The sequence below is a fragment of the Cynocephalus volans genome, chromosome 1, assembly GCF_027409185.1.
Source record: "Cynocephalus volans isolate mCynVol1 chromosome 1, mCynVol1.pri, whole genome shotgun sequence".
In the NCBI taxonomy this organism is placed as follows: Eukaryota; Metazoa; Chordata; class Mammalia; order Dermoptera; family Cynocephalidae; genus Cynocephalus; species Cynocephalus volans.
Genome location: NC_084460.1, coordinates 230469773 through 230485518, shown reverse-complemented (window position 1 = coordinate 230485518; position 15746 = coordinate 230469773). Strand labels below are relative to the sequence as shown.

Here is a 15746-nt window from a genome sequence, read left to right as displayed (position 1 = left end):
CTGGAAGAAGTCCTTGCTTAAAAATAGAGATCAAAATTTGTAAAATGTATTAGAAATTTTAGCAATATTTATACCCTGGCATGCAAAATTAATTTAAAAGGTTAATTTTGTTTCAATTTTGAAGATAATAGTAGCCAAAAGATGGGATCAACCTAAATGTCCATCAACAAATGAATGGATAAAAAAGAAGTGTGGTACATTTACACAATGGAATACTATTCAGGCATAAAAGGAGTGAAACTCTGTCATTTGCAGCAACATGGATGGAACTGGAGACCATCATATTAAGTGAAGTAATCCAGGCACAGGAAGACAAATACTACATGATGTCACTCATCTGTGGAATATAAAAGGAACAAAAAGTGGCTCCCATAGAAGAAGAGAGTAGAATAATGGTTACCAGAGGCTGGGAAGGGGAGTGGGGGGGGAGGTAGACGAACTGTTACAAATTTACAGGTAGTTACAGGTAGATCGAAGGAATAAGTTCTGATGTTCTAGGCTGCCTACAGCTAATAATGTCTTATTGTATATTTCTACACAGCTAGAAAAAAGGATCTTGAATGTAGTCACCACAAAGAAAAGATAAATGCTTAGGTGATGAATATGCTGTCTACTCTAAGTGAATCATTGTACAATATATGCATATTGAAAAATATACTATACCCACTAATATGTGCAGTTAAAAATAAAGTTAAAGGACATCATAAATATGGAGGAATAGATGGTTCCCAGCATCACTATCCCCCACAACTGATCAATTTACAACTATTAAAAATCAAAGACTATCAACCTGGAGCTTGGGGGAAGGAGAGGAAAAATGTGCACAGTTTGTGGAGGCAGGAGAAGCTGCTGTGAGAGGAAGAAGAAACCGCTCCAACCATTTCAAGTCCTGGCCTTATCAGGGCTGGCTGGCCCTGTGAGAAGTGGGAAGAAGCTGCAGCACACAGAACAAGATCCAGCAAAAGCAACAGCTGAGCCCTTTTGCAAGAAGTTGCTTGAAGTCTGCAGGGGAGAAGAGGGCCTCAAAGTGCACCATACTAGCCCCCAGGCCAGGGAGACCACTGACAGACTTTCTGTGGACCCAAATAGGAGTGAAGGCTGCAGCCAACTGAAAACAGGAGCCACCCATTGGCCGGTGGGTCATCATGAGGGACTTATGCACGGTCCACTCCACAGGAAGCTTTTGAAGTGCAGGAGAGAGGCTGGCCAGCCAGGAAAAAATTGGCGTGCAGAGTGGGCAGCTGATCTGCCTTCTGATTAGCATAGGCCCACTCAATGGAGACTACTTACGGCAATAAAACTAAAAGGCGTGCGGTTTGCTAGAAAGACTCAGTCCCTGGCCAGAATTTCCACACAACACAGGTGTATCTGACTTCTCAAGACCTAGAAGTGATTAAGAGGCCAGCAATTAAATTCCATTGCACACAAAAAGCCTTCCCCAGAGAATCAGCAGCAAAGCAGCAATTTAGCACAACCACAGAGAACAAGTGCTGTTCCCCATAGGAAGTTCCCCCAATTCTAACTAAAACCACAGATCAGAGACAAAGCTCTGATATTAACCAGTAAAGGTCTAATACCACCAAAGAACACCTATAAAACCTAGAAGAGGTAGCAGTCTCCTCAAATTCCCAGGCATCAACATAAACACACAAAGATCAAGAAAAAACAGAGAAATATGACACCACCAAAGGAAACAACTGAAGCACCAGCAATGGACCTGTAGGAACAGCAGATTTATGAAATGTCTGACAGAGAATTCAGAATAACTCTCTTAAGGATGTTCATGGAGTCACAAGCAATACAGATAGAAAATAAAATGATATCTGGAAAACAATCCAGAAGTGGAATGAAAAAGTTGACAAAGGAATTGAATCAATTTAAAAAAACAAATAGAAATTCTAGAAAGAAAGAATACATTATCTGAACTGAAAAATTGAATAGAAAGCTCCAATAGTGGACACAGTCAGAGGAAAGAATAAGTGAATTTGAAGACAGAACATATGAGATTATCAAATCAAAAGAGCAAAAAGAAAAAAATTTTTTTTAAAATGAAACAGAAATACAGTTAATGTGGGGCTTTCTCAAGCAAAATAACTTCCACATAATTGGCATACCGAAAGGAGAGGGAAAAGGAAGAGATGTAGAAAGCATATTCAAGGAGATAGTGGCTGAAAATTTCCCAAGTATGGAGAAAGATGATAGCATCCAGGAAGAGGAAGTTCAGAGGTCACCAAAAAAATTCAATCCAAGGAGGAAAACCCCAAGGCACAACATAATCAAATTATCAAAAAACAAAGACAAAGAAAGAATACTGAAAGCAGCAAGAGAAAGAAATGCATAACATTCAACAGAGCCCCAATATGTCTCTAAGTGGATTTCTCAGTAGAAACCTTACAAGTCAGAAGAAAATGGGACGATATATTCAGGAAGGAGAAAGTCTGTCAGCCAAGAATTCTCTAACCAGCAAAACTAACCTTCACATATGTAGGAAAACTCAAGTCTTTGCCAAACAAAAGCTAAAGGAATTCATTAACACTAGACCTGCATTACAAGAAAGGCTAAATGGAGTTCTTCAGTCTGAAAGAAGATGATGCCAAGGAGCAGCAAGAAAACATTTGAAGGTACATAATTCATTAGTAAAGTAAGTTCTCAGACAACATCAGAATACTCCAGCATTGTAAGAGTGGTGAATAAACTGCCCACATCCTTAGTATGAATATTAAAGGACAACCTAATGAGACACTAACATGTACCATATGAGAGACAGACAATATTAAAAGGTGTAAATTTAAATAACAAGTTGTCAAAAAGTAAGAGGGAATAATGCCAAAGCATAGAGTTGGCTTTGGTTTTTTCTTTTATCATGGATATCAAAATTAAATTGTTATTGGTCTAAAATAATCTGTTAGAAGTATAACATGTTTTTTATAAGCCTTATGGTAACCATAATGTAAAAAGTTATGAGACATACTAAAAATATACCACTACAGAAAACTATTCAATCACAGATGAACAGAGTAAGATTAGAAAAAGAGAAAAATGGATCAACAAAACAACCAGAAAAAAAAAGAAACAAAATGGCAGTAACAAGTCCCTGTATAACAATAATAGCACTAAATGTAAACAAATTAAATGTCCACAATTTAAAGACGCAGAGTGGCTGAATGGATTATAATACAAGAACCAACAATATGCTGCCTATAAGAAACTCACTTAACCAATAAAGACATACATCTGGTGAAAGAGAAGGGATGGAAGAAGATATTTCCCACAAATGGAAACCAAAAAGAGCAGGGGTAGCTACACCTATGTCAGATAAAATAGACTTCAAACCAAGAAAAGGAAAAAAAGATAAGGAAGGTTATTATATTATGATAAAGGGATCTATTCAATAAGTGAATATAACTATTCAAATATATACACACCCAGCTAGGGAGAACCCAGTTACATAAAGCAATTACTATTAGACTAAATTGGAGAAATACACTCCAACAAAATAATAGTTGGGGACTTTAACACCGCCCTTTCAGCAAAGGACAGATCATCCAAACAGAAAATTAATCAGAAAACATCAGAATTAATCTCTACTCTAGACCGATTGGACCTAATGGACATATGTAGAACATTTCATCTAACAGCTAGAGAATACACATTCTTCTCAGCAGTACATGGAACATTCTCTAGAATAGACCATATGATAGGTCACCAAACAAGTCTCAACAAGTCTTAAAAAACTGAACTCATATCAATGTCCTTATCCAACAACAATGGAATAAAACTAGATATCAACAACAAAAGTGACATTATAAACTGTACAAATACATGGAAATTAAACAACATAGTCCTAAACAACAAATGGGTCAAATAAGAAATCAAAAAGGGAATTTTAAAATTCCTGGAGACAAATGAACATGAAAACACAGCATTACAGCACCTATAAGATATAGCAAAACCACTTCAGAGAGGGAATTTTATACCAATAAATGCCTTCATCAAAAAAGAAAAAAGCCTTCAAATAAACAGCCTAACATTACACCTCAAGGAGCTGTATAAACAAGAAAAAACTAAACCCAAAATCACTAGAAGGAAAGTAATAACAAAAGATGAGAGCAGAAATAAATAAATTAGAGATTAAAAATACAATACAAAAGATGGATGAAACAGAGTTGTTTTTTCAAAAATATAAACAAAATCAATAAACCTTTAGTTAGACTAATGAAGAAAAAATAGAGAAGACTCAAAGAAATAAAATCAGAAATGAGAAAGGAAACATTACAACTGACAATACAGAAATACAAACGATCATAAGAGACTGCTATGAACAACTATATGTGAACAAACTGGAAAACCTGGAAAAAATGGGTAAATTCCTCGACATATACTACCTAACAAGGTTGAATCATGACAAATTACAAAACCTAAACAGACCAAAAAAGTAATGAGACTGAAGCAGGAATAAAAGGTCTCCCAGGACCAAATAGCTTCACTGCCTTATTCTACCAAATATTTAAAGAAGTAATGCCAATTCTTCTCAAACTCTTCCAAAAAATTGAAGAGGAAGGAATACTTCCAAACATCCTACATGGCCAACATTAACCTCATACATAAACCAGAAAAACACAACAAAAAAGAGAAAACTACAGACCAACATCTTTAATGAACACAGATGCAAAGATCCTCAATAAAATACTAGCAAACAGAATCCAACAATACATTAAAAAGATTATTCACCATGATCAAGTAGGATTAATCCCACAGATGCCAGGATGGCTCGACATATGAAAATCAATAAATGTGATATATCACATCAACAGAATGAATCAAAAAACCCATATGATCATTTCAATAGATACAGAAGAAGCATTTGATAAAATTCAACACCACTTTATGATAAAAACACTCAATAAATTAGTGTAGAAGGAATGTATCTCAATACAATAAAGGTTATCATACTGGATGGACAAAAACTGGAGGCTCTCCTCTAAGATCTCGAACAAGACAAGGATGCTCATTTTCCTCACTCTTATTCAACATAGTACTGGAAATTCTAGCTAGGGCAATAAGGCAAGATAAAGCAATAAAGAGCATCCAAATTGGAAAGGAGGACGTTAATCTATCCCTATTTGCAGATGTCATTCATGATCATATACATAGAAAACCCTAAAGACTCCACCAAGAAATTACTGAAAGTAATAAATGAATTCAGGATGGTAGCAGGATACAAAATCAATACACAAAAATCATTAGCATTTCTATGAGCTGATAATGAAACTGCTGAAGAAGAAATCAAGAAAGTAATCCCATTCATAATAGCTACCAAAATGAGGAAATACTTGGAATAAATTTAACAAAGGAGGTGAAAGACCTCAACAATGAAAAATATAAATCACTGGTGAAAAAAATTGAAGAGGACACAAATAAAAGGAAAGATATCCCATGTTCTTGGGTTGGAAGAATTAACATCATCAAAATGTCCATAGTACCCAAAGCAATCTACACATTCAATATCATCACTATCAAAATACCAATGACATTCTTCACAGAAATGGAAAAACTGATCTTAAAATTTGTGTGGAACCACAAAAGACCCCATATAGCTAAAGCATCTTGAACAAAAAGAACAAAGTTGAAGGCATCACAGTTCTTGAATTCAAAATATACTATAAAGCTATAGTAACCAAAATAGCATGGTAGTGGCATAAAAACAGACAAATAGACCAATTAAACGGAATAGAGAGGCCAGAAATAAACCCATGCACTTACAGCCAACTAATTTTCAAGTAAGGTGCCAAGAACATACAGTGGGGAAAGAACAGCCTCTTCAATACATTGTGCTGTGTAAACTAGATATCCACATGCAGAATATTGAAACTAGACCCCTATCTCTCACCACACACAAAAATAAACTCAAAGTATATTAAATACCTCAATTTAAGGCACCAAACTATGAAACTATTAGACAAAAGGTGAAGGGAATGCTACACAAAATGCATACGGGCAGCACCTTTTTGAGCAAGATTGCAAAGGCACAGGCAAATAAAGCAAAGGTACACAAATGGGACTACATCAAACTGAAAAGCTTCTGCACAGCAAGGGACACTATCAACAAAGTGAAGAGACAACCTACAGAATGGGGGAAAGTGTTTGCAAACTATACATCAGACAATGAGCTAGTATCCACTATGCATAAAAAGCTCAAACAACAGAACAGCCAAAAAAAAAAAAAAAAAAAAAATCAGTAACCCAATTAAAACATGGGCAAAGGACCTGAACAGACATTTCTCAAAAGAAGACATACAAATAGCCAACAAGCACATGAAAAAATGCTCAAAATCGCTGATCATCAGGAAAACATAAAAGCACAATGAGATATAATCTCACCCCAGTTATAATGTTATTATAAACAAGATAGAAAATAACAAGTGTTGGTAAGGATGTAGAGAAAAGGGACCTCTCCTACATTGTTGGTGGGAATGTAAATTACGACAGCCATTGTGGAAAACAGTAGGGAGGTTCCTCAGAAAATGAAAAATAGATCTACCCTATTATCCAGCTATCCCACTACTGGGTATATAACCAAAGGAAATAAAATCAGTATATCAAGAAGACACATACACTCCCATGTTCAACACACTGCTGATGACAATAGCCAAGAGATGGAATCAACCTAAATGCCCATCAAGGGATGAAAGGATAAAAAACTGTGGTATATATACACAATGGAATACTATCCAGCTACAAAAAGAAATGATACCCTATCATTTGCAGCAACATGGATGGAACTGGAAATCACTGTGTTAAGTGAAGTCAGGCAGAGAAAGGCAAATACCACATGATTTTACTCAAAGGTAGAATCTAAAAAAAGGAAAAGAAAAGAAAAAGAAAAGTGTTTCTCATAGAAGTAGAAAGTAGAATAATGGTTACCAGAGGTGGGGGGTTGGGGAAGGGAATAGAAATTGTAGACTAATGGGTATAGACCTATGCTATCTACACAAAATTAATCATTGTGCAGTATACATATGTACTGAAACAACACACTGTACCATACAAATATGTACAAGTGAATGTCAAAATTTTTTTAAAAAGAAAAAGAAATTAATTAATTTAAAAAATACAAAGAATCGGGCCTAGCCCATGGCGCACTCGGGAGAGTGCAGCGCTGGGAGCTCAGCGACGCTACCGCCGCGGGTTCGGATCCTATATAGGCATTGCCAGTGCACTCACTGGCTGAGTACCAGTCACGAAACAGACATAAAAACCCAAAAATACAAAGAATCATTTCAGGCTATTATAAACAACTATATGCCAACAAATATGAAAACCTGGAGGAAATGGATAAATTTCTGCACACATACAAGCTACCAACACTGAACCAAGAATAAACAGAAAACCTGAACAGACCAATAACGAGCAACAAAATTGAAGCAGTAATCAGTAGTCTCCCAGCAAAGAAAAGTCCAGGACCTGATGGCTTTACTGCTGAGTTCTATTAAACTGTTGAAGAAGAACTAATACCAATACTTTTCAAACTATTCCAAAAAACTGAAACACAGGCTATTCTCCCAAACTCATTCTATGAGGCCAGCATCACCCTGATACCAAAACCAGACAAAGATGCAGCAAAAAGAAGAAAATTATAGACCAATGATAAACAGAGGCAAAAATCCTCAACCAAATATTAGCAATCACAATACAGCAACACATCAAAAAAACTATACACCATGAACAAGTGGGATTCATCCAAGGGATGCAAGGATGGTTCAACATATACAAATCAATAAATGTGATACACCACATCACCAAAATCAAGGACAAAATCCATATGATTATCTCAATAGACACAGAAGAAGCATTAGACAAAATTCAACATGCCTTCATGATAAAGCTTCTCAGCAAATTAGGTGTAGAAGGAAATTATCTCAACACAATAAAAGTCATATAGGAAAAACCAATTGTCAATATCATCCTGAATGGGGAAAAGCTGAATGCATTTCCTTTAAGAGCAGGAACAAGACAAGATGCTCACTTTCACCACTCCTGTTTAACATAATATTGGAAGTACTAGCCAGAGGAATCAGGCAAGAGAAAGAAATAAAGGGCATCCAAATTGCAAAGGATGAAGTCAAACTTTTTCTGTTTGCAGATGAAGTTATCTTATATATAGGAAAACCTAAAAAGTCTACAAAAAAACTCTTAGAGCTGATTAACAATTTCAGTAATGTTGCATGATACAAAATCAACACTTAAAAATCAGTAGCTTTTTTATACTCCAAGAATGAGTTAGCAGAAAAAGAAATCAAGAAAGCAAGCACATTTACAATAGTCACCAAAATAAATACAATACCTGGGAATCAATTTAACCAAGGAGGTGAAAGATCTCTACAATGAGAACTACAAAACACTGCTGAAAGAAATTAAAGAGGACACAAAAAGGTGGAAAGACATTCTATTCTCTTGGATTAGAAGAGTTAACATTATGAAAATGTCCATACTACCCAACATGATCCACAGATTCAATGCAATCCCCATCAAAATACCAATGACATTCTTCATAGAAATAGAAAAAAATCCTAATATTCATATTGAACAACAAAAGACCACAAATAGCCAAAGCAATCCTGAGCAAAAATAAATAAATAAATAAAGCTGAAGGCATTACACTACCTGACTTCAAATTATATTACAAAGCAACAGTAACCAAAACACCATGGTACTGGCATAAAAACAGACACTCAGACCAATGGAACAGAATAGCAAAACCTCAACTCACATACTACAGCCAAGTGATCTTTGACAAAGGCAACAAAAACATACATTGAGGAAAAAACTGCCTCCTCAATAAATGGTGCTGGAGGGCCGAGCCCGTGGTGCACTCGGGAGAGTGCAGCGCTGGGAGCGCGGCGACGCTCCCGCCGCGGGTTCGGATCCTATATAGGAATGGCTGGTGCACTCACTGGCTGAGTGCCGGTCACGAAAAAGACAAAAAAAATTTTTAAAAAAAATTTAAAAAATAAAAATAAAAAATAAAAATAAATGGTGCTGGGAAAATTGGACATACATATGCAGAATGAAACTAGACCTGTACCTCTCACCATATACCAAAATGGATTAAAGACTTAACTATAAGACTTGAAACCATAAAACTATCAAAAGAAAACATAGGGGAAACACTCCGGGAAGTAGGGCTGCTCAAAGACTTTATGAATAAGACTCCAAAAGTACAAGCAGCAAAAGAAAAAATATATAAATGGGATTATAGCAAACTAAAAAACTTCTGTACAGCAAAGGAATCAATCAACAGAGCAGAAAGACAACCTACAGAATGGGAGAAAATATTCGAAAACTACATATCCAACAAGGGATTAATATCCAGAATATACAAGGAACTCAAAAAACTTCACAATAAAAAACAAACCAATTTAAAAATGGGCAAAGGAGCTGAATAGACTTTTTTTAAAAGAAGGCATACAAATGGCCAACGGGTACATGAAAAAATGCTCAACATCACTAATCATCAGGGAAATGCAAATCAAAACCACACTGAGATATCATCTCACCCCAGCTAGACTGGCTATTATCAAAAAAGACTGAGAATAACAAATGCTGTCAAGGATGTGGAGAAAGGGGAACCCTTATACACTGTTGGTGGGACAGTAAATTATAGAAAACAGTTTGGAGGTTTCTCAAACAACTACAGATTGAGCTACCATATGATCCAGGAATCCCACTTATGCGTACATACCCAAAGGAATGGAAATCATTATGTTGAAAGGATACCTGCACTCCCATGTTCATTTCAGCTCTATTTACAATAGGCAAAATATGGAACCAACCTAAATTTCCATTGACTGATGACTGAATAAGGAAAATGTGATATATATATATATATATATATATATATATACATACACAACAGAATAGTAGTCAGCCATAAAAAAGAATGAAATTCTGCCATTTGCAGCAACATGGATGAGCTTGTAGAAAATTATATTAAGTGAAGTAAGCCAGACAGAAATACCACATGTCCTCACTCATTAAGTGGGATCTAAGAAAGAAGGAAACAAAGAAGGAAGGAAGGAAAATAGGAAGGGAAGGAGGGAGGGAGGGAGGGACAGAAAGGAGAGAGAGAGAGAGAGAAAGAAAAAGGAAGAGAAAGAAAAGTAAGACAGGCCACAATAATACATTGAACTTTCAGAAGGAGAGAACAAATCTATGGTTAGTACTTGTGGGAAAGGGGGAGGGAAAGGTGGGTTAGGGAGAAATTGGTAAGGGGCACAAAGAATAATTATGGTTTGTAATAATAAATATGCTAATAGTAATGATTTGATCATCACATATTGTACACAAATAATGATAGTCAACACTATACGCACAAAATATGTATAATCAGTCATGCTTCAATTAAAAAAAGTAAGGTTATAAGTTAGTGTTTTCTGGATACATATTATATCTATACTGTGCAGAAAGTGTATTTCCAAAGTATCAGTTATATTTTACACCTATTCACACACACACACAAACACACACACACACACACACTGTGGTATTCACTTCGGCTGTGCATAGATATTCCAGGTCTTCTTCTAGACACATGGTAGGGTTGCACATGTTTGCCTTCTTTGATATTTGGATTAGGTATGTTCTATTTAGGTATACATTTGTCACTTTTGAGTCGGTGCTATGAGCACCAGTGTGTGAGTTATAATAGTGCATTTTGTCTGGTTTAGTGTCTGAGAAAACACAGGTCCAGACTGAGCTTCTATGAGCCTGGGTCCCTGAGTGTCTGTAAGGAGCAGAGACCCGACCCTCTGCCAGCTTCTGATGGACATTCAGCATGACAGAAATAAACCTTTATTACTTTAAGCCACTGAGATTTTAGTTGGTTATTCCTGCAGCATACCCTAATCTCTCCTGTCATAAATAGGAATGATATGTCAATATAATAAGTGAGGAAAGTAAAAATAAGGATAAATGGGAAAAATTAATTTACACTAAACATGATAAAAATATTTCTGATACTTTGTGTATTTCACATAAAACGGAACAAATATTTGAGGTTAGTGCTCCTATATTATTATTTATGCTGACCTGTATTACAGTGACCAAATATCCCAAAATTTCCAGGGAACTTATGCTTTCAAGCATTCTATTCTGCTTTTAGGCCATTTGTTTCTGTTTCTGGTTTGATACTCAATCTAAACTGCTAAGTGATAACAATAATTTAAAAAGACTTTTTCTTGATTTTTCAACTAAGAGCACTTCACAAAATACCATTCGTGTAATAAATAGTCTTTGAGTGATATGAAAATATTGATGATATATTAATGGCTTAGTTGTATTTTAAGAAAGAGATTTTCAATATACTAAAAACAGATTTTCCTGTTACAAGCCACCAATTTTATAGTTCAGAATACCCTCTTCTAAAGATCTTTACATGGCTTTCAGACCTAATCTGAACACTTAAGAATTGCAAATGTCCTCAATCCTTAATGAGAGTTTAGCTACCCTACTCTTTCTACAACTTTCTTAAAATCTTTCTTGATTTGATCTCATTTAATTAAAAAAATTGAATCAAGAGATCACATGATCTTATACCCTGCTTTAGACAGAAGAATATCCAAATTCATCAAGGACAACTAATTTTTAATTATTTTAAAGCTCCTCAAAGACACAGACAGCATCATTTATTTCATTTAAAATCATAAACAGTATCTACTATTGCTTTCTTTCACCAATTTCTCCAATAATTTAATCACTTTAAGTGGCTCTTCTTCCTTTTCTTTATCTAGCTACTTAACATTCTGATTTTGACATACATCTGACTTCTCAGAGAAGCCTTCCCTGATCCACTCTCAAACAAGATTAGATATTTTGTTAATACTCTCCTAACACTTCGTCCTTCTTGATAGTTTTCACTGTAATTATAATTATTTATTATAATTAATTGTTAATTATATAATTAATTATTTAATGCTGTTTTCCCTGCTAACACATGAGCCCTGAGCATTAATTTAAAACTATTTGAGTGCAAGGGACACAGTGAACAAAACCAACAAAGATCTATGCCCTCATGGGGCTTACCTTCGGGTGGGAGCGAGGAGACGGAAAATAGACAATATAGATGAGTATATATTTTGGTGGATAATGAAAAGTGGTATGGAGAAAAGTGAAGCAGGAAAGGGGGATGCTGCAGTTTTAAATAGGGTTATTAAAGAAGGCCTTAAGGAGCAGATATTTCAGCAAAGAACTGAAGGATGTAAGGATGCATGGTACATAGCTATCAGGAGCAAGAGCTTTCCAGGCAGAGGGAATTGCCAGGGTAGAGCATGCATGGCATGTTTGAGAAGCAGTAAAAAGGCCAATTCCTGAGAGGTAAGGTGTAGGAGGCAGGAGAACATCCTGTAGGACTTTGTAGGTCATCATAAGAATTTTGGCTTTTACTCTGAATTAGATAGGAAGCCATTAGAGGGTCTTGAGCAGAGGAGTGATTGCTCTAGCTGTTGCGTTGAGAATAGAATGAAGTGGGGCAGGGGCAGAAAGAATAAGGAGGCTACTGCAATAATAGAATGATAATGGTGACATGAACCAGGATAACAGTCAGGTGATAGTGCAGAAAGTGAAAAGTAACAGGATTCTAGCTATATTGTGAAAGTAGGGCCAGGAAGATTTACTGACAGATTGGATTGGGGGTGTGAAAGAAACAGAGGAGTCAAGGATGACTTCAGGGTTGTTCCATGAGGCCAGTGACCATGTCTTTAATTTCTACCACTTTATCTCCAATATATAGTGGTTAATAAACACATATTCATCACATTAACAACACGAAATAAGGACTATTAGTATAATTTCCAGTTTAAAGTTGAAGAAACTGAGGCTGAGAGAGTTGAGGTTATTCAACTTGTTCAAGATCACACAATTAGAAAGTGACTTTCCTTCCTTCCTCCCTACTGCCATTCCTCCCTTCCTTCCCTTCTTCCTTCTTTTTCCTTTTGTTTTAAAGATAAGATATTCTGTATGATCTTTGTAAGCTGATACAAATATATAGTAAGGAGGGAAAAAGAAGACTGAGAAGAAGCACCAGTGAATTAGGAAGAAACCCCAGAATATGAGGTTTGGGGTTTTTGTTTTGTTTCCTGTCTTTCTTTTTATTTCTTTATTATTATTATTATTATTTTAATTTAATTTTATTTTTTTGCTTCAAGCCTGTTTTTACTGTTCTTGGACATTTGTTGTTCTATGTATTCTTTAGGATAAGCTTTTAAAGCTTCTTCATAAATCTTGTTGGGATTTGGATTGGAATTGCCTTGATTTCTTTCTCACCTCCATTGCTTGCCGCCCAGACTGTAGGGCAATAGCCTCTTAAGTGGTCTCCCTGCTTTTGCCCTTGCTCCTCCATCATTTATTCTGAACCCAGAAGCTAAGAGATCCTTTTTAAATGTAAGACAAATTATGGCATTTCTCTTTTCAAAATCTTCCATTTGCTTCCCAATTCACTCAGAGTCCTCATATGACCTATACATACCCTACACAGATTGTCCCTGGTTACCACTCTAATGTCATCACCTACTGCTCTCCCCCATTCTCATTCCTCCCAGCCATGCTGTCCTCCTGCTGTTTCCAAGATATTCCAGGCAAGTCCTGAAATTGAGATATCCCATCTCAAAGCCTTTGCCCTTGTTTATTCTTTTGGTTGAAAAGCTCTTCCCTCAGCTATCTGCATAGCTTTCCCCCTTTCCTCTTTAGGTTCTTTGCTGAGATGTCTCCACAGTAAAGCCTTTTCTGAACACTTTATTTTAACTTGCAATTCTCCCCCATCTCATATATATATATGTCATGTATTTTGCTTACACGTTACTTAATTACTTACATGTTAGTCTGTCTTTCTACTAGACTACTGGTTCAGTGAAAGAAAATGTTTTTGTACATTTCGTCCACTCCTATATCCCCAGCATCTGCAAGAGTGCCTGATAAACAGTTCACTAAATAAATAGTTCAATAAATAATAAATATTTATTGAATAAATTAATGAAGGACAAAGTAAGGGAGGTCAACACTAGAGATCAACACTCATTACAAAGCTACTATAATTAAGATAGTGTGACATTGGCAAAGAGACAGATGATTTTTTGAAAGGCAGGTATTGCTAAGCAGTAAAACAATGATGGACTAGTCAATAAATGGTAATAAGCCAAGTGATTTTCTATGTAAAATGAAATTGGATCTCAACCCACATCCCACACATAAAGCAACTCCAGATACATTAAAAACTTAAATATGGGAGATAAAGTATAAAACTCATTGATCACAACATAGAAGAATAATTTACTGAATGCTGACTGAGGGCCAGACACTATTTTAAGTCTGAAAATACAAAAGGAAAAGACAATCTACCCAAAGGAGTTCCCAGTACAAAGAAGAAAAACAGAGCTCAGCTTCGCAAATATTTATTTGAGCACTTGGAAAAATCAGGGTGAAAAAAATGAATATTAAGTGGTAACTGTTCTCGTGGAACTTACAGTTTGATAATGCAATCTACTTCACCATTTTCTTACCAAAGTAAGCTCTATGAATCAATATATTACATTTTATTCTTAATGAGTATAATTATTTAATATCCTTCAAAGCAATTAGATAAGCAAAACAGTTATTTCACCTGGGCTTTGAAAAATAAAAAAAATTATTTTCTCTTTTTAAATGCATTTAAACATTCTTTGGTATTCAATCAACAGCCTATTGAAATTAGCACACACTACTAAAATTAACAGTTCTTATTTTTTAGGGTAACTTTTTGACTGGGTTTCTGCTTTTCTATCCCACTGCCAACAAAGAATTGCAAATTGCCCTAAAGTTAAGCTCTAAACTTTCAAGTCCAGAGCTTGAAAGTTTTCATTAAATGGCTGGTGCCATTAAATGGCTGGTGCTTTTTCTCAAATTAGGTAGTTCCTATTAATCAAGGAAATTGGTGGAAGTCCCTTCTCTGCTATCATTCTAAACCTAAAATTTATAAAACATGGATGTTTCCCTGTTGTTCTATGCACACTTGATTAGTCAAAAAAAACCTTTAGAATTGACACCTTCCTGTTAAGAAAATCGTGATTCCCAATTTGGGAAGGGGAGGAAGAGGAGGAGAGAGATACCTTGAGTATATGTGCACCACCCATGACATAATATTCTCCTCTCACATTATAACATGTCCCATGCCTCACAGATATCTTACTGTAATATCCTAATGTCTTAGATTGGGAGAAATTTTGTGTCTAAAACATAATAAAACATGAAGTAAATTTACATGGAAGTGACAATACTTAACTTGTAGAATACACATTACAGTATTGTGTATTTTGCAATACTGTAAGAAATGCAAAATATTAATCAATATGGAAACACAAAAAGCAAAGATACTATGAAAGTTTTCTCACAGAGAATTCTACTACAACAGGTTTGTGGTCCTCATGAAGCCCTTTATTCATTCTCCTGTCTTCTCCCAGATTTCCAAATAGAATAAATTACTCATTACAGTAGATTGAATAGTGTCCTCCCAAAATATATATCAAATTGGAACCTCAGAATGTGACCTTATTTGAAAAAAGGCTCTCTGCAGATGTAATTAAGGTAAGTATATCAAGATGAAATCATCCTGGATTAATATAGGCCCTAAATCCAATGACAGGTGTCTTTATAACAGAAAATGAAAAGACACACAGAGACACAGGGGAGAAGACCACATGACACCAGAGGCAGAGATC

General features: G+C 35.6%; 1 protein-coding gene across 3 annotated transcripts in view; it reads right to left on the bottom strand.

Annotated features, from left to right (window-relative positions):
- Positions 1-15746, bottom strand: part of SLC4A10 (solute carrier family 4 member 10) — a 246420-nt gene that overhangs the window by 83541 nt on the left and 147133 nt on the right. The gene's annotated exons all lie outside the window — the stretch shown is intronic.